This window comes from Piliocolobus tephrosceles, chromosome 4 (assembly GCF_002776525.5).
Source record: "Piliocolobus tephrosceles isolate RC106 chromosome 4, ASM277652v3, whole genome shotgun sequence".
Lineage (NCBI taxonomy): Eukaryota > Metazoa > Chordata > Mammalia > Primates > Cercopithecidae > Piliocolobus > Piliocolobus tephrosceles.
The window spans coordinates 16039567-16060141 of NC_045437.1; the positions used below are offsets into that span (position 1 = coordinate 16039567).

The 20575-nt window shown below is 41.3% G+C and overlaps 1 protein-coding gene and 1 long non-coding RNA gene across 2 annotated transcripts in view; one reads left to right on the forward strand and one right to left on the reverse strand.

Annotated features, from left to right (window-relative positions):
• Window positions 1-15860, forward strand: part of LOC111546789 — a 33649-nt gene extending 17789 nt beyond the window's left edge. Inside the window, exons 2-3 of the long non-coding RNA XR_002732921.3 lie at window positions 6310-6374; window positions 15702-15860. This is a non-coding gene — a long non-coding RNA (uncharacterized LOC111546789). The remainder of the gene's footprint in view (window positions 1-6309; window positions 6375-15701) is intronic.
• RETREG1 (reticulophagy regulator 1) overlaps window positions 1-20575 on the reverse strand; it is a 146469-nt gene that overhangs the window by 10678 nt on the left and 115216 nt on the right. The window lies entirely within an intron of this gene.

Genomic DNA, 20575 nt, shown 5'->3' on the forward strand with positions numbered 1-20575 from the left:
TATATGCAGAGGCCTTGGAGTGGGAAGGAGCTTAAATGTGCTATCCTATTGAGTCTCAACATGGCTCCAGCAAAGTCAACCAGAAGAAGAACATGTGAAGCTGGAGAGGTAGGAGGAGACTAGGTCATGGAAGGCCTTGTAGGAACTTGTTAGAGAAACCTTGGAATTAAGCATATAATATTAAGAATAAGCACCAACAATGTATTTTCAATAAATATACAAATTATATATATATATACACACACACACACACACACACACACATACATATACATACATACCATGTACCATGGTTGGAAAACTATAGAAAATTGTTAAAAGGATCTTACAATGTCCTCAATTTTTCCAGAGTACATTTTCCTAGTCATCATCTAGAATGTGTTGAGTGTGATGCATGGGCTGGCAACGAGCTTTCTCCCTGCCCTCATTTTCCACAGGAACCTCAGGGAGCTAAAAACTAGAAACAATCACTCCAGGAAGAAGACACACGTAAATACATGTCATTCCCTAACACTACAATGACGTAAAGCTTAATTCCTGCTATTGCAATCCTAACTCATAAAAACATACCAGTTCAAACGATCCCTGTTAAGGATCCTCAAATTCATTCCAGAGATTATTAAGAGATAAGTGCCTACCACGTTGAAGGCACTGCCACAGAGCTATGGATATGGCAATAACAAAAGCAGCAAAGTTTCTAGCAGAAGACAAGGATTGTTAGTGAACTATCATCTGAGCTATGCTAGAGTACTAGGGTGAGGCTGATCTCTGGATTCAACTCCAGTAGCCCTAAGACAAGCCAAAACTACCTTGGCCTTTAGATGCTCAACTATACAGAAGCTTGTGTACGGATTCTGTGACTTTTAATATATTTTGAATAGTAAGGCAATTTGTAAATTATAATTCCTTTTTATAAAAATAATTTTAATCCAAGTTTAAATGAGTGCAATAGCATTTTTTCAAAAGGGGAAGTATGCCATTTTCCTTCCTCTTTGTTCCTTCAACCTCAACTAATGCTCTGAAGAGTCACTGAGCTACCAGTTGTCCTGGCTGATGTTATTCCTACAGGTAGATTTGCTGTCTGTCATAAGAAATGAACTTTTGGGCATGGTTTATGCATCTATTAACTCTACCCACTCTTGAATCACTGAGCAAATCTGTTTTCACTGGGACCATATCTGGCACCAGGTTTGCATACCCCATGATTCCACATCTATTAAAATACTAAGGGCATAGCTAAGGAGCAGATATCTGTGGCAAAATCTTGCCAGGGCTCTGCTGTTTAAAAAGAGATATTTCTTGAAGAAATATGCTGAAATTCATCCATGATTCTGCAATACAGTGGCTGAGCCTGGGTCTTTCACCTGGTTTGGAACTGATAGCTTCCCAGCTAAAGAGACAAAAAGAAAAAAAATATTAAATGTGGTCATCGGGAGGTGACTCTTAAATGGAGTGACTGTTTCTAGTTTTTAGCTCACTGAGGTTCCTGTGAAAAATGAGGGCAGGGAGAAAGCTTGTTGCTGGCCCATGCATCACACTCAACACTGAAGTGGTCCTAAAAATAAAAATATTAAATATTAAATATTAAAAAAATGTGGCAAAATCTTGCCAAGGTATCTGCTTAGTGGGAAAAGATTTTGCACCGAAGAGCAAAGGCTTTGTGGCAAAGGAAATGCAAGGTTATTAAAATGCAGTCTGTTTTCTCAGAACAATATAGATTTGCTGCAAATTGGCACAGACAGGCTAGGCTACTGTTCAGTTTAATGGGACCATGAAGATGACAGAAAACATTTTAATTTAGGCTCTCTATGCATACTGAACAACTATTTAAGGATTCATTTGAACTGTTTGCCAAATATAATTCTAACAAAAATCAATGAAAAGCTATAATGGAACGATTTGTTATTTTCTTTTAAAGATTAAGATGGAATAAATGAACAGATTCAGATGGAATAAACAATCTCCCACCTTGGCCTTCCAAAGTGCTGGGATTACAGGCATGAACCACTGTGCGAGGACAAAAAAAATATATTTTTGAATGAATGGTACTTTGTACAGATGCTGGAACTTTGTTCTAATATCATCTTTAGGATTCATGTCTTGGAAATGACACCATACCCATATTTGTTTACATATTTTTTATTATTGCTTAAGTAAATGTCCCCAAATTGTAAAAGACCCTAGTGTAATATTAAATTGCCACTATAGAGATAATGTTAGAGCAAAGACTTCATATAACGTAAGGTGTTTTATAGAGATTACAATGAAATAACTAAAAACTCTCTTTTGCATTTAAGGGTCTTATCTATTTTCCACAGTGGACTTCAAGTGGACACCATCTATCCATTAATTTATTCACTTATTCAATAAAAAGTTATTAAGTTTCCCCGTTGTGTCTTGCATTACACTAAATGTGGGAAATACTGTTATTTCAAAAACTTGAATGCTGATAGCACTATTCCTCTGTGTCTACAGATAAACACTATTTGCTGGAAAGAAAGAAAAAAATAATCTTTGACTATCTTCCATACTCATAAGAAAACACTCTTAATTATATTAAATTTTTCCCCTTTTAAAAAGCCTCACATAATCATTTTTTGGGACAATAAATTTCATCATTACTTACATTCTTATTAGCACAATAAATTATAATTGATATTGAATTTTTATAATCACAGAAACGAGAACTTCACTGTGTACAACTTGAAAATAATATCTAACCAAATGGGTTTGTAAAGAGTAATAAGTGTTTGCAATTAAAAATAAATGTTCAGATTGTGCTGAATAAAATTTAATGGAAATATATATGATTTAAAAAGAAAATGTAAGTTCCAGGGTGAAGAAAAGATGTCACTCCACATCTTTTCTTCTGGACCAAAAACAGATGCTCTCTGGGAGTTTAATAGTAGTTTTAAATTGCCCAGTGATTCATTCTGAGTACCGTAGGAACTCACATTTCTATAGTCTTCCAGTGAGTTTACCATTAATTTATGTCACTACAGTTCAATTTAGGTTATATGGAATTATATAATTTGGCATGAGATGGGACATTTGATGTCAACTTTTCAAATTCCCCTATTTTATAAGTGAGGAACGTGAAATCCAAGTTTCTGTAGCTAGTGTGAGGCAGAGCCAAGACCCAAGGCCAGGACTTTGGGTTTCCAATACAGTTCTAATCCTTCCAAATGTGTGCCCTCTTTAAAGGTGAATACATTCAATGACAGTCTTTGAAGAGACCACGTGGCAATTCAGAACGAGAAGGAACATTTCATGTTCCTCCCCCCTCTTTCCTAGAATCAGAAGAGATGAGGTGTGATCGACCAATACCAACGTGCCATCATGCAGGAGCAACCCTTTCCAGGAAAACAGAGCACTTCATGTGCAGAACCCAATACTCAGCGGAAACCAAGATCTATGCTTAGTGCTTGGTTGACGTTGAACACAGGTGTCATCTGCACACACACACATACACATGCTGAGTTGCTACGTAATGAAACTCTAGGTTTTCCTAGAGAGCCTTATTTGGAAAACACGTAACTAGAAAAAAGATCTCCTGTGAATGCTGGGCAAGGCTTGGGGAACAGATCTTTTCCATGGTGTGTGGCTGCCTTCCCACCATCCTTGGCACTGATCACCATGCAACATAAGGCCCAACTAACATCAAAGGAGATGAAAATACCTAAGGCTTCAAAACATTTTGAGTTTATACTAAGTTCCTAACCAAACAATACAAGTCTTCTGTGACTGACGCTCAACTAAGGGAGAAAATTCATTACCAGTAGCTTTATTAATATTTCCTCCTTAGCTTTAGAGAGAACACGTACTTTCCAAGTTCAAAGAGAAATAGGTTCTTTGGTTCATCTTTCTATACATCTTCCCTCCCTCTTCCCAGTCTTCCAGCTTTCTCTCACACTCTTGACTTCACTAAGGAGTGAACTCACCACACACTCCAGCCACAAGATAAAGACCATTTAAGAGTCACCCCCTGATGACCATCATCCCCAACTTTCCATCCTCATAGCCAGTCCAGTGCAAGTAGTTCCCAGGGAGAAGTCACTACAAGTCCCAGCCACGCCATCTTTCAAATGGGCTTTGCTCAAGGATCTGTAACTGTAAATGATTCCCCAAAAAAGCCCCAGCAGATGCCATCTTGTTGAGTTTTCCTTCTTAACTAAAAACTAGTCAGGTGTTTTGATGAAGACCATTCTGCAATCAAGCAATTCTTTATCAAGGAACCCTAAGCCAGGGCAAAGTGCTTTTTCAGCAGCTGAAGAATTTCTGGTTTTACCTGCCAGTGAAACTCTAAGGGAACAAAACATGGAAAGATGGCTCCTTGGACAAGCAGCCTCACTTTGTCCACAAAAAAGGAGGTTTGGCTTCTCAGTAGAATTGCAAGCCAGCATCCCTTCTTTCTTCCTCCCTGTCCCTATTAGAATACAATTTGTTATACACATTGGGTGGTCTGGCCAAATAAGCCCTTCGTGCAGTTCCTGAAGATGTAGTTGTGAGATACCCAGGGCACGGTTTAAGCAGCAGCTTTCTGGGCCTTACTGAAGAGACGGAGATGGAGCAGGCCTGGGGGAGGCTCAGAAAGCTGCCTTTTAACAGGTGTCCCAGATGATGCTGAGGCAGGTGTTTCTTATCCTAAGAGTCACTCTGAGAAATATCCTTGATAAAGTAACATTGAATTGAAGAGGGAGACTTCTGCTTCTCGGCAAGATGGTGTGAGAGGGAGCTGATATACCCAACCCACCTGAAACAATCAAAAGGCAATAAAGAAAAAATCTATGGAACAACGATTTTCAAAAACCTGGGCATTAGGCAAGGAAGGACAGTGACTCCTAAAGGATGATAAACCAATAAGGGAGTTATGTGATCACCCAGCTCTCTGCCTTGAGTTTTCCTGGCCTGGGAGCAGAGGCAGCAACCCAGGTAACACCTGGCAACTCCTTGAGTTGAGGAGACACAGCTGAGTTTCCAAAAAGGCGCTCCAAGGGGCCAGAGTTTGCAGGACCCAGTGCCGGAGAGTAGAGCACAGTGCAGAAGGAGACAAAGGGAGAGGTCTGTTGTGGGGGATTCCTGCAGTCTTCAGCTGAGGCTTGGCTGGCACAGGCATGTGAGGAGCCCAGAGGCCAGGGAAGAGCCATCAGAAAGGACTAGAAGGAACGGTGTCTTTTGCCAAGAATGACACCTGGTCCTACCAACTAGACTGAAAAACCTCAAAATTCACAGACATGGGTGGAATACTCAGAAGGGTCTTGCCTCAGTAGCAGAGAATAATCAGTCCTAAACTAAATGCAGCTCTGGTCCTAACAAGTCTTAAAAGCACACCTTAGGCCAGGTGTGGTGGCTCACGCCTGTAATCCCAGAACTTTGGGAGGCCCAGGTGGGCAGATCACAAGGTCAGGAGATCGAGAACATTTTGGCCAACATGGTGAAACCCTGTCTCTACTAAAAGTACAAAAATTAGCCAGGCGTGGTGGTGTGCGCCTGTAGTCCCAGCTACTCAGGAGGCTGAGGCAGGAGAATCACTTGAACGTAGGAGGCGGAGGCTGCAGTGAGCTGAGATAGTGCCACTGCACTCCAACCTGGGCAATAGAGCAAGACTCTCTCAAAAAAAAAAAAAAAAAAACAGACCTTAAAGGGATCAAACTGATTTTAAGTGATTCAACCACCATCCGTAGGATACAAAGTGATGAGTTTTAACCAAATAACTCAGTCAAACTGGGATGTGAAGCAGTTCACTTATTTTACTTTCATGTGTATCTTTTAAATTATTGTGTACCTTTGTTCCCTTAAAAATATAGTTATCAAAACAATGTTTAAATATTCTAAGATTTGTCTTTGTGTAGTTTAATGCCTGCATAATGGAATTCTGATGCACTCTGCCGGCAGTTTCAGAATGCAGCACACAGTATACTCCATTAGGGGGTTCTGTAAGACTAAGAAATACGACACTCTTGTGCTTTTTAAAAATAGATTGTAATTCTGTAAGAGAGAACATGTGCTAGCAGCCTGTTTCATCTCTTTCACCAATAGTGTCTTTGAGCACTAGAAAAAATAACGCTGCAACAAAACGAATCTTGGCATAGAAGAAATACCATCTCATTATCATTTAACTTCTGTTCGTTTCAATAACTATGCAGTGAATGTACATTAACTGTCACCATTCCTGGCCCTGGGACTGAGAGTTGACTAAGGCACAGCCCGTAACCATCAAGTTAAAGTGTACATGTGACCCAAGAATGATTCAAAGCACACACACTCGTGATACATGAAATGTTTAAAATGGCATTTAATTGTATCTAGGGCTATTGGAGATACATGGATTTGAAAACTTTGGGGATTGGATATATGAGGAGAACTTGTTAAAGGTAAGATCTTTTCACTATTGTACATTTTACAGGACAATGTTTTAGCATATACTAATGAACTTAAAAGTGTTTTTACAACTCAGTTATTTTTGAAAGCAGAAAATTATATTTTTAATATATCAAAGCTAAAATCTTTTCACGTATTTCTTGAGCTTTAGATTTGAGGAGATAATTGCCAACCAGAGATAGGAAACCTGGAGTAGACAGAAAAAGAGAGGAAGGGAAAAAGGATATATGTGAGGCAGGGAGAGAATATGAATGAATCCTGATAATCTGGTTTGAGTTCTTGGGTCCTGTTAGGCCCAAAAGGCAAGGTGCAAAGCAAATCCACCCATGGACATCACCCATGACTGCAGCCAATTCCCTTGTGCCTGAAGCTGGTTTCTGGCATTTGTAACACAAAATAAAGTGCCACATGCTTCAGTAGAAGCAATGGAAAATTGTTTAAAATATTTTAAATTATGAATAAATGTAACCATAAAAAAAGAGTTATAAGATTACACAGATTACTATAACAGTTTTATTTAGATGGCAATTTGTAGTACAAAGGAAAGATGCAATTAGGTTATATAATAAATCAAGCAAAGGCAGTTTGTTAACAATTAAAGGGGGTTACAGGCAGCATAAAAAAGAATAGCTGACACTCCCCAAGGGTCAGGTAGTGAACAGCATCTTGTAAACTTACTATCTTGTTCAATCCTTAGAACCAACCTGTAAGTGATTTACTGTTTATTATTCCTGTTCAACAGACTGAGGAAGTTGAGGCCCAGATACATCAGCTATAGTGTCCAAGGTCACAGAATGAATACACAATGGAATAGGGAAGTAACACATGGAACTGGGAATGCACCGAATGTGGGGCGAGATACAGAAAAAATCACTCTCTGGATTGGAACATGGGGACCATTGCAAAGATAAGTAGGAAAGCACATTAAGGCAGTGCCCCGGGCAGGATTATGGATCCCTAAATGCCAAGCTACACAAATAGAAATCAAAATAGCTAAAAAGCGGCTTTGGTTCCCAGGTGAAACTCCTTGGTCCTAAGGCGTCTAGATTCTTCTTTTCTCTCTGAACCCCTCCAGCTGTTGCTAAATTAGTACCCACAAAGTGATTCCATAACCATGAATCCAACTTCTCAAACTTAAATTACAACACGTGCCCATAATAATCATGACCATGGCAACTATCTGCTGAGCTCTCGCTGTGTGCCAGGCACTATGTTAAGCACTCTGCCTGCATTGTCCCAATGTCCTCCACGTGATCCCCCTATGACCCCATCCCCATTACAATACCCTGCAAGGCAGGGTTATCTCCATTTTACTCAAGAGAAAACTGAGGCTGAAAAGGGCTTGAAACACGGCAGATCTCCTGGTTACTGACCACAACTGTCGCATCTGGTAACATTCTTTCATGGCAATTATCAATTGCTATTTATGACATTTGTAACACTGACGCCCTCTTAGATTTTAAATTCCATAAAGGAATTCTTGGTCAGTGCTCTGTCTTCAGTAGCTAACAGAGCTTGACATCTATGAGGCACATAAAAATATTGAATGAATATAAACAGTAAACATCCAAAGAAGAAAATGTCAAAAATAATTAACAGTGGTTATTTAGTGGTACTTTGTTTTTAATTCACTTATCTGAATATCTGTATACATTACATGTTGGTAATAATTAGCATGCATTCCTTTATATGTATAAAAATATACAAAACAATAGACAAAAAGTTATATTAAAAATCTGGAAAACAACTGTCATCTATATGGAGGAATTTTGTTTGTTCTTTTGTGCCAATAGGCAGTTAAAATACCTTCAAAATTAGCTAATTAGGAAATACGGGCCAGGCACAGTGGCTCACACCTGTAATCCCAGCACTTTGGGAGACAAAGGCAGGAGGATCCCTTGAGCCCCAGAGTTCACGACCAGCCTAGTCAACATGGCAAGACCCCGTCTCTACTGAAAGGAAGGAAGGAAGGGAGGGAGGGGGGGAGGGAGGTGGGGAGGAAGGAAGGAAGGTTGGTTGATATATTCCAAGACTTTCTGGAACTGGAAATCAGTATTTCATATGAGATTTCTGCTGGCAAAACTTGAGCCTTAATGTGTTACTAGGAAATCCCTGGATCCACGAGTATCTCCTGTGGACACTGTTCCCACATGGCCCACCAGCATTTGTGATGCCAGTAGAGAACAGGACTGGGCCCTGATAAGTAGGGCAGAATGGAAAGATCGATGAATATCCAACCTTCACATGGAATATCAGAGAAAAATGACTCCCTTTTTGGTTTTACTTTTCAAGTTTTTGTAGGGCAACTGCACCCCACTGGAGAACATTTTCAGATAGTGTTGTCTACGCGCGCACACACACACACACACACACACACACACGCACACGCACACGCACGCACGCACGCACGCGCACGCACGCACGCACGCACGCACGCACACACACACACACACACACACACACACGCACACACACACGCACGCACACACCATTCTTGTTAAGTTTTAACTTCTTCACATCCTTATGAATTTATAGTGCAATAATCATTTCCAAAGATGTTTCCATTTCTGTTATAACACCTCCAGAAAGTTTTACATTATTTCACACTACTCATTATTTTTAATTTATAATAAATGGAAGTTGAAGCCAAACAATATTTTTCAGAAAGTTTGCTATGTTGCCATTCCATATTGACAAACTTAAAAACGGGGGGGGGGGGGGCTTTGTTATAACTTGTCGCCTGGCAACCATGACAAACAGCTGCTGCCACCGTCACACCTATAAATACCTTCTGGCCCGGAGATCCTTCATTCTCAGCGAGTGACTAAGGGCCTCATGCTCTCTACTGGTAGTGGACATCTGTTGATGCTAATTCCTGTTGAATTTTTCTTAGAAAGGTCAGTCAGTATCTGGTTACAGATTTTAACATTTCTTACTGTAATGTGTTAGAATTTTTTTTTAATCCTGTGGATACTTACTATGTTCCTCTGTGTGTGGGCACCTGCATGTGAGTGTATGTAGGCAGAGAATTGCATGTGAGTGTATGTAGAGTAGGCAGAGAAACAAAATACAAACAGATATATTTCTCTGCATGAGCACTCACAGAATTAGAACCATGACAAAGCAAATAAGATGTGTCAACTGGAGGATTAAAAAAAGCAAACACAAGATTAAGAAATTACATAGCACTCAACTTGAAGCATTCACTTTCTCAGGCCAATTAAGCCACGTGAGCAACTCCTCCCAAGGCCAGGGACCAGAAGGCGCCAGTGAGTGCCGGCTTTTTCGGCCTGGAGCAGCTTTCTGCCCAGAGAGCCCCACCTTCCTCAGGGCAACTTCGTGTTCTATTTGGGGCTCTCCCTTTTTTTATACCGTTTAAAACGAGTCAGAGATCAGCTACCTACTTTTGCGATTGACCCTTTCCACCTCCCATCTCAAACTCAGCACTGCTACTTCTCCAGGTGATCATCAATCATCCAATCCACCTAGATCATTTGGGAGGCTGACACTCAACTACCCATTATAGTATTTATTACAGTTTCAAGTTTCTATGAACAAGATGCCAAGTATAAGTCATTTTTCAGCGTTTTTAATTTTAATAACTAGACTTTCATAAGCCCAGGGCATGAGTAATGCAAACTCCATTACTAGCTCAGGACAAGCACCTACTTGAGAGCTGCGGGAGATTCAACACCCTTTCATTTGTGAATGCCAAGATTTGCTTCAATCACTGTCCCCGAGGGCAGAAAATATTTCTACTTTATTCCTGAAAGACAGATAATATCAGATAGCCAAGAAACACTCCTCAGGGAAAACACAACTGTTATTGTGAAGTAGGTTTGCTAATTTAGATGTAAGCCTTTTCTTGCATTCCACTTAGGACCCACAATTTCCGATGAATTTCAACCCAGGGTTTACTGTAGTTGGAGTCAAAAGTAAATGTCCCTTCCCTGTATTGTAACATTTGGCCTACTTATATGAAACCTGTGACGATACTAAAAAATATGCTTCCTACAGCACAAAAAAAGTCATTAGCAGTATCGTTCCTAATTTTGCTTTTTAGAGATGGTATCCATCACACTGGGCCTGAGCACCAGGTATATACAACTCAAACACTGAATTCTCAAGTTTCTCCAAAGTGCTTTTATTATGAAGGCCAATTCAATTTACTTTTGTTTGGAGAATCAACGATTGTAATAAAAAGCGAAAACCTGGAAGATGGCAAACCTGCAGTGACTATCGCAGCACGTGGAGATACTCAGTCAAGATGAGATATTCAGTCAAGTCAAGGGCTGTTTAATTAGGTCATGTTCCAAACTCAGTCCTTTAAAGAGTATACCTCATTTATCTTCACATAAATAATCAGAGGCTTTTAAAAGAATACACTCTTACTAAGAGAATCAGACCCTTATCAGTCAACAGAAAAAAATGACAATGCTTGCTAAACTTGCCCTTAGTCTCTCTCAATAGCAGATTTTGAGAATAAGCTATTATGTAAATAGTACATGTATTAATGGTAAATTAATAAATATAATATTCAGCAACAGTATGCAGGGAAGATGGGTATGGGTATAAACTTGGGATTACAGATGACACAAACAAGAAATGGTAGAAAGTTAATGATATGGTTTGAATCTGTGTCTCCACAAAATCTCATGTTGAATTGTAGTCCCAAGTGTTGGAAGTGGGGCCTGGTAGGAGGTGGTTGAATCAGGGGGCAGACTCTCATAAATGGCTTAGTACCATCCCCTTGGTGCTGTGCTCATGATGGTGAGTGAGTTCTCAAGAGATCTGGTTGTTTAAAAGTGTGTGGCACCTACCCCCTCTCTCTCTTACTCCTGCTCTGGCCATGTAAGACGTGCCTTGCTTCCTCTTTGCCTTCTGCCATGATTGGAAGCTTCCTTAGGCCTCCCCAGAAGCAGAAGTCGCTATGCTTCCTATAGAGCCTACAGAACCACGAGCCAATTAAAACTCTTTTCCTTATAGATTACCCAGTCTCCAATATTTCTTTATAGCAGTGAAAGAACAGACTAACACAGAAAATTGGTACCAAAGAGTGGGGGCATTGCTCTAAAGATATCTGAAAATGTGGAAGCAGCTTTGAGACTGGGTAATAGGCAGAAGTTGCAAGAGTTTGGAGAGCTCAAAAGAAGACAGAGAGATGAAGGAAAATTTGGAACATCCTGGAGACTCGAATGGTTGTAGCCATTTGTATCGCTATGCTGGTAGCGATATGGAAAGTGAAGACCAGGCTGATGAGGTCTCAGGTGGAAATGAGGATCTTACTGGGAACTGGAGCAAAGGTTACTTTTACTATGCCTTAAGCAAGGCAACTGGCTGCATTGTGTCCCTGCCCTGTGAAACTCTGAACTTAAGAGTGATGATTTAGGGTGTCTGGTGGAAGAAATTTCTAAGCAGCAAGGCATTCAAGATGCAGCCTGGCTGCTTCTAAAAACCAATGCTCATATGTGTGAGCAAAGAAATGATGTGTAACTGGAACTTACATTTAAAAGGAAAACAGACCAAAAAAGTTTGAAAAATTTACAGCCTGGCCATGTGGTAGAAAAGAAAAGCCCATTTTTTAGGAGAGGAATTCAAGCAGGCTGCAGATATTTGCATAAGTAAAAAGGAGCCAAGTGCAAATAGCCAAGTCAACAGGGAAAAAGCCCCATTGTCAAATGCATTTCAAAGACCATCTAGCAACCCCTCCCATCACAGGCCCAGAGGCCTAGGAGGACAGAATGGTTTTTGTGGGCCAGCCAGGCCATGTCTGCCCTGAACAGCCTTGGGACACTGCTGCCTACATCCCAGTCATTCCAGTTCCAGCTATGGCTCAAAGAGGCCCAGGTACAGCTTGGGCTGCTGCTTCAGAGGGTGCAAGTCATAAGCCTTGGTGGCTTCCTTGTGGTGTTAAGCCTGTAGGTGCACAGAGTGTAAGAGTTGAGGCTTGGCAGCTTCTGCCTGGATTTCAGAGGATGTATGGAAAACCCTGGGCGTTCAGGCTGAGGCCTGCTGCAAGGGTGGCACCCTCAAGGAGAATCTCTATTAAGGCAATGGAGAGGAGAAACATATGGTTGGAGCACCCATATGAAGTCCCCACTGGGGCACTGCCTAGTGCAGCTGTGAGAAGAGGGCTACCATTCTCCAGACTCCAGAATGATAAGTCTACCAGCAGCTTGCACCCTCAGGCTGGAAAAGTCACAGGCACTCAGCACCAGTCCATGAGAGCAGCTGCAGGGGCTGAACCCTGGAAAGCCACAGGGCAGAGATGCCCAAGGACTTGGGAACCCATCCTTCACACAAGTGTGCCCTGGATATGTCACAGAGAGTCAAAGGAGATTATTTTGGAGCTTTAAGATTTAATGACTGATCAGCCAGGTTTCAAACTTGCATGGGACTTTTCACCTCCTTAGTTTTGACCAATTTCTCCCATTTGGAACAGGAATATTTACCCAATGCCTGTACCCCATTGTATCTTGGAAGTAACTAACTTGTTTTTTATTTTACAGGCTCATGGGGATAAGGGACTAACCTTGTCTCAGGTGGAACTCTGTACTTTTGACTTGAGTTAATGCTGGAATAAGTTAAGGTTTTGGGGAGACTATTTGGAAGCATGATCGTATTTTGAAATGTGAGAAGGACATGAGATTTGGGGAGCCAGGGGCCAAATGATATGCTTTGGATCTGTGTCCCTGCCCAGATCTCATGTTGAACTGTAATCCCCAGTGTTTGGGGTGGGGCCTCGTGGGAAGTGATTGGATCACACAGTCCGATTTCTCACGAATGGCTTAGTGCTATGAAATATCTGAGACTGGATAATTTATAAAGAAAAGAGGTTTAACTGGCTTACGGTTCTGCAGGCTGTACAAGAAGCACAGCAGCTACTGCTTGCTATATATTAAAAATACCTTCTATACAACAGGATGGATCAACTCTGAATTCTGTTATGAATCAACTCATTAGCAAATGAAATTAATGATCTTGTAACCATTTATGCTAAAGAATGTAGGGATATAGTAATACACAAATCACAGTAGCATGGCCACCACAGATGATACTGGGAGGCCATTTGGGGGTCTGACTAATCCACATGAAGAATCTGGGTTTCTCTGCTTGTAAAATAAGAAGCTGAATGTTAACCTTTTTTGGATCATGGCCCTCTTTGAAATATCTGTGGATCCTTATGGCTGCAATCTTCACTGATGTTATCTTTCCTTAGCAAAGCCAGTAAAATATAGAACTAGAAATTCTGTGTTTAATCAAAGCAAGGATCTCTGATTTCACTGGAAACAAAAATGGGGGTTAAAAGGCAAAGGCAAATTTATGAGAAACAATGGTTGCTGCTACATGTCAGGGCCTAATTAGCTGGGAGTAATTAAATCTTCCTTTCTCATTTTCGTCATGGGACTTAACAAGGCTATTATAACCTGTCCTTATATATTGCAAATAATGGTCACTTCCAAGCTACTTTTTAAATATCAGATAGCATCCTCCTTCCCTTATCTAGAATGGTATAGATTAGTTATTAATTCCAAAGCATATTAAAGAGAGACTGGTATTTGAGTCAGGTGTGACAAGACAAAAATTTTTTAAAAAGAGATGGTATGGCCAGGCACAGTGGCTCACGCCTGTAATCCCAGCACTTTGGGAGGCCGAGGCAGGCAGATCATGAGATCAGGAGATCAAGACCATCCTGGCTAATGGTGAAACCCCGTCTCTACTAAAAATACAAAAAATTAGCTGGGTGTGGTGGTGGGCGCCTGTACTCCCAGCTACTCGGGAGGCTGAGGCAGGAGAATGGCATGAAACCGGGATGCAGAGCTTGCAGTGAGCTGAGATCGTGCCACTGCACTCCAGTCTGGGTGACAGAGCAAGACTCTGTCTCAAAAAAAAAGGGGGGATGGTATGAATATTCTTAGACTCAGGGTATAAGTTGAGTGCTGACTGGGGACTAACAAACCTAGCAGTCCACTACTGTGGTATTCAATTCAATCCAATAAATCTTCACTTAGGTGTGGGGACTGAGGGGGTTATCAAATTGCCAATTGATTTAGGGCTTCAAACAAATTGATGTATTAGGCATGTTTCTAGTTTTATTTATTTAAAAAAGGAGCAAGAATTTAACGATAGAAGTCAAATTTAAGTAAAGGATCATTCTAAACTTTTCTGCTCATCCCCCACAAACCTTTTTAGTTTTGTCCACACTTAAAAAAAAAAAAAAGTAGCATTAGCAACTTGCTCCTACTCTCTCCAATTCATTTAACTTAATTTTCATAAACAGCTATATGTATTACAATATAGGTTTTCCTATCATATCAAATGTCAAAGCAACAGTGGTCTAAACAAGAGACGAGTTCATTTCTCCCCTATGTCACAGCAGAGCATAGAGGCCCAGGCTGATATGGGACATCCATAATGTTGGAGACCCAGGCCCTTTCCATCTCATTGCTCAGACACTGTCAAATCACACTGCCACCCCATGGACCTTCCCCCATCCACACTGCCACCAGCAGGAAGGGGTAAAAAGAAGCCACGACAAGTCCCTTTTCTCTTTAAAGTCATGGCCTACAAGTTGCCTGTGCAACTTCCATTCTCCTCCCACTGGCTGGAACATAGAAACATGGCCATGCCTACCTGCAAGAAAGTCTAGGAAACATAGTTCAATTGCTGGTGGCCACCACCCAGCTGAAACTCAGAATTCCATTACCCAGAAAAGAAAGGGAAGCTGGGTATTTTGGAACAACCAACAGAATCTGCCACAACAATTCTCTTTTTGATCCCTTATTTCATCAGTTTACATAATTTTATGCAATTACAATGGAAACAATGGGCACAAAGTGATTTGAGAATAAACAACGGATTCAGCAAGCACACAACTCAAATGGTAGAAGCCGTGAGATACAGAGTAGGAGTAGGCAAACATTTTCCGTAAAGGGACAGATAGTAGACATTTTTGGCTTTGTTGGCTATACAACTCTGCCACTGTAGCAAGAAGGCAGCTATAGACAATATGAAAATGAAATAACATGGTTGTGATCCAATAACTTCATATACAAAATCAGGCTGCAGGGTGGATTTGGGCCCAGGCACAGGAGTCTATTAGTTCAGGGTGTCATAGGTTCAGACACATGGCTATACAAAGGTGATGAAAATTACTAATTCCGCAGGCTACTAGGAACTATTAAGAGAGCTTCTACTCTAATAGCACCTCCCATTTATTGAGCACACACCAAGTGCTAGGCATGGCATTAGGAGCTTTATTATTATCTCTAATCCTTACAACAATCTGACCAAGTGGGTAAAATGCCTCCATTTTCCAGATAAGAAAGCAGACACAGCCAAGAAGAGGCAACCAGGATCAGAACCCAGTCTTTCCAGCCTCAATCCACCAGCCTCCAAAGCCCGTTCTCTTCCAGAGGAAACAAGTTCCTCTATGGAAGTTGGATGAAAAATTGTCATTTGGCTAGCAATAAGTGAAATAAATGCACACAATTTCTTGTCACACTACTGGCAAAGCTGCTATGTCAGATTTGACATGTAAAGTATTACAATGACAAAGGCTTTCCTCTGATATTAAAATAGCCCCTGCCTAGCAGTTAACCCGGGCTGTAGCAGGGAGGCACCTAACCTTCAGATTTTCCTGGGTAAAGCTGCCAAGGTCATAAGCTTCACAACGTTGGTAACTAATAGGGGTGGGGGATAAAAGTCAAGTTCCCATCAACATCACTGACCACTTCTAAGGTCTTTGAAAGTTTATCTAAATAAAGAGAAGGATTATCACCCTGTGTCCTCATCTCAGGATAGGCATGCACCATTCCACCATTGCCATGCATGGCAGACCACACTAATGTGTCGTAGCACTCTTTCCAGAAATTTCCCAACAAGGCCTCATGATCCTATCAGAGCTCCAGGCACCATTTCCAAATTATAGGAGTTGGCATGAGAGAATGAGGTCATCAAACCCTCAACACTTGCCTTATGGGACACAACAGCTTCCAATTTTCCCCTCAACTGCACCCAAAAAAAAGAGATTATCAGTTACCTCCTTTATCATCAGTGCCAATGTTTGCTGTACCTTAGTTTATTGAGCAAATCTCTTCTTGTTTCAGCAAGTAAGTCAATTCATTCGATGTTTATAATTTCTCTATGCATTCATTTTATAATGAAGTCTATCTCAAAGCCTTCCTGAGCACAAACAAATATGCTTCCAAAAGGAAGTTTTCACAATATTTCAGAATGCAGAAACTATGACTACAGTCATGCATCATTTACCAATGGGGATATGTTCTAAGAAATGCATCATCAGGCTATTCTGTCACTGTGTGAACACCACAGAGTGTACTCAGACAAACCTGGATGGGATAGCCTACTACACACCAAGGCTATAGGGTACAGCCTACTGCTTCCAGGCTACAAACCTGTACAGCACACTGCTGTACTGAATACTGCAGGCAATTAGAACACAATAGTAAGCATCTATGCATCTAAACATAGAAAAGGTACAATAAAAATATAGAATAAAAGATTTTTTAAAATGAGGCCAGCGCAGTAGTTCACGCCTGTAATCCCAATACTTTGGGAAGTCGAGGCAGATGGATTGCTTGAGTTCAAGAGTTCAAGACCAGCCTGGACAACATGGAAAAACCCAATCTCTACAAAAAGTACAAAGATTAGCCAGCATGGTGGTGCATGCCTGTAGCTGCAGCTACTCAGGAGGCCAAGGCAGGAGGATCACTTGAGCCCAGGAGGTCAAGGCTGCAGTGAGCCAAGATCGTGCCAATGCACTCCAGCCTGGGCAACACAGTGAGACCCTGTCTCAAAAAAAAAAGAAAAAAAAAATGATGCACCTATATAATGTACTTACCGTGGATGGAGCTTGTGGGACTAGAACTTTCTCTGGGTGAGTCAGTGAGCGATGAGTGAATGTGAAGGCCTAGGACATTACTGTGCACTACTGTAGACTTTACAAACGCTGTACACTTACTGAGTTAAATTCTTTAAATTTTTCTTTAATAATTGCCTTAGCTTACTGTAACTTTTTTACTGAATAAACTTTTTAATTTTTAAGTTTTTGACTCTTGTAATAACGCTTAGCCTAAAACACATTGGATAGCTGTACAAAAACATTTTCTTTCTTTTTATCTTTGTTTTAGAAGCTTTTTGCTATTTTTAATTTTTGATTTTTTTTTTTACTTTTTAAACTTTTTTGTTAAAAACTAAGACACAAACACACACATTAGCCTTGGCCTACCCAGGGACAGGATGATGAAGGCATCACCAGGCAACAGGGACTTTTCCACTCCAGTGTAATCTTCCGGAACCACTGTCACATATGCAGCCATGTCTTTACGTGGCGCATGACTGTATTTAGAATTAACGTTCGGTTTACTTCAATCATGGAGGCTACCCCAGTCACTCTGGTGGAACAGTTACCACCACTAATGTTATAAGCTACTCCAGAAACATATATGTGCCATATAATTTGTGATTCCTGGAGAGAATGTTCAATGCAATAGAAACTAGTAATTTCTAAGAAACATAAACACACGTATAACCCCCTTACCTAATCTAAAATAGAGTTTATAATTTTTAGAGGTATCATATTAAGATTCTGCACTGATAGATGGGTTTGTTTTCTTTTCAATATGAAGCACTTGCTTACAATTCAACCAAACCATCACCATGCGATGTCACTTCCTGAGTCAGAGTATTATTTGTGCGCAGCTCCTTCTGTTTTGTTTATATGGCTAGCAAGGAGGCCATTCCTGATGGTAATCACCATGTGACACTCATTCACCACCACCACCATCCTGTGTGGGTGTCTGCCCACCTCTGGGAATGCCAGGCTTCACCAATGAAACACTTGCATGTTGAGGACATAGCAACCCTTCATAAATCACTGTTACTAGTGAGAGAACATTCTGGGCTTCAACCCTTTCCCTCAACTGTTCCCATATCAGGCACTCACAACCACAATCCTCCCTTCCAAAGTAAAGAATCTGCAGTCTGGTAATTCCCCCCGCCCCCAATGACACAACTAAGGGCCACAGAGCAACATCTTTTATACCCTCCATGGTATTTACCCAGTGGGTAACAATTACACCTAGGGCAGGCCAACTCTGCAAAAATGAGGCTGAAGCAGGACAGAGGTTGTGACCTGGCCCGAAAGACCATGGAAGCCTCCCTTTAAGATGGTCATTTCTTCCATCTCCCTAATGAGAGGACGAGCTTCTCTATATGAAGTGGAGCAACACAACTGTCCTCTTGACATATGCACAGAGCCCATGGGCTTCTCCCAGGACAGCTGGGATATTCCCTACACCACCGTTGCCCAACTTCTGCCTCAGGATACTTTGTGACCTACATGAATTGCAATGCATTGCTACATCCAGGTTTTACCTCGTGACTTTATCAATTCTGGATTCAGTGACAGCAGGTGCCATGGTTTTAAGAAGGCAGTTCACTGGTGTGATGGTACAAGGAGAGCAAAGAGAGAGATGAGAGAATGGGTGAATGAGAGATTGGGAGGCTAAAGAACATGAAGGGAAGAAGAAGAAGGTCATGTGGAAGAAGATCATACAGGAGTGTATTCCAGAGGGTTCTACACACTTGCTGGAGGAGAGCTGAAATTTTACCTCCAAACCTCCAAATGGCTCAATCAGAAATGGAAATAGGACCAGTCAGAAGATTCAGAGTGCTCAAAAGACTAAAGCAAACCAACTGCACAAAAGACATACGCATGCCCTGAGCCTGAAATTCGCTGTGTGGGTACTCATCTCTCTAAAAGATGTACTGGGCAGACATCCTTGCTTTCCCCCTAAAGAGTAAATACTTTCACTCAGCACGGTCCATGGCATAAGATCAATGTTCACATGCGTTAAAGCAATCTTAGGAAGGGTCAAAACAAGATGAACCAACTACAAAGAGCCCACAGACCCTATGGACTAGACTGACCAGGAATGCACTCGGAGCTGTCTGGGGAGTTGGAGCTTCTCCTAAAAAGGGGCCCCAGGTAACTCTGCACACCCCCCAGAGGAGACTACCACCTAGAGAGTGGGTAGACCACACATGAAGGACCTGCCCTGTATATTATGTCTGGCAATCGGGATTTTCTCTAGCGGTAAACCACAGATGGTTTGAGATGTTTTCACTCAGTGTGACCTATTTTGTATTGCTTAAGGAAATGTGTAACTATGTATCATTATTATTACTGTTCACAACTACTTCTGAGGACTTAGTGAGCCATTCACTAAAGTGAATAGTTAACGTGGCTTACCATATTTAATCTATAGCACAAACCTATAAAGTAGGTATTATTATCCCCATTTTGCAGATGACAAAATGAAATTCAGAGAGGTTAAGTAGCTTACCCCAGGTCACCCAGCTAGTACCCGGTGAGGCTGAGAGTTGCAGCCAGGAGTAAAAACAGCATTGCATCATTCTAAAACCCATGTTCATAGTCACCCAGCAGAATGCTTACAACGGTTAAAATCGTTCAGTGTTTACACTTTAAAATACAAGCTTCAATTAACTGCAAAGTTATTCCATGTAGAAGAGCTTATTCATCAAGTGACTACGCATCATTCTGTTAGGGAGATAGGTCACTGGCCTGCAATTTTTTTTTTTTTTTTTTTTTTTGACACGAAGTCTCTCTGTTGCCCAGGCTGGAGGGCAGTGGTGTGATCTCGGCTCACTGCAACCTCCGCCTCCCAGGTTCAAGCAATTCTCCTGCCTCGGCCTCCCAAGCATCTGAGACTACAGGCATGTGCCACCACGCCTGGCTAAATGTTTTGTATTTTTAGTAGAGACAAGGTTTCACCATGTTGGTCAGGCTGGTTTCGAACTTGCGACCTCAAATGATCCACCCGCCTCGGCCTCCCAAAATGCTGGGATTACAGGCGTGAGCCACCGCGCCCAGCCTGGCTGCATTTTTTTAAGAGCACAGAGAGCACCAGATGGCAAGTACTACCAGACAGTAGTAATACCTTTCTACTAACAAAGGATCACATTTTATAGTCCTAAATATTCAGTAAGCATTTTTTTCTCTTTCAGTTAGTTGTAAATTAAAGCCCAATTTATTTGGCATTCTTCCTAAGGGAAAAGTGGGCTCTATGTCCCCTCCCCTCTAATCAGGGCTCTTGGGCTGCCTGACCAATTGAATATGGCGGGAATGATGCTATCTCAGCTTCTGGGC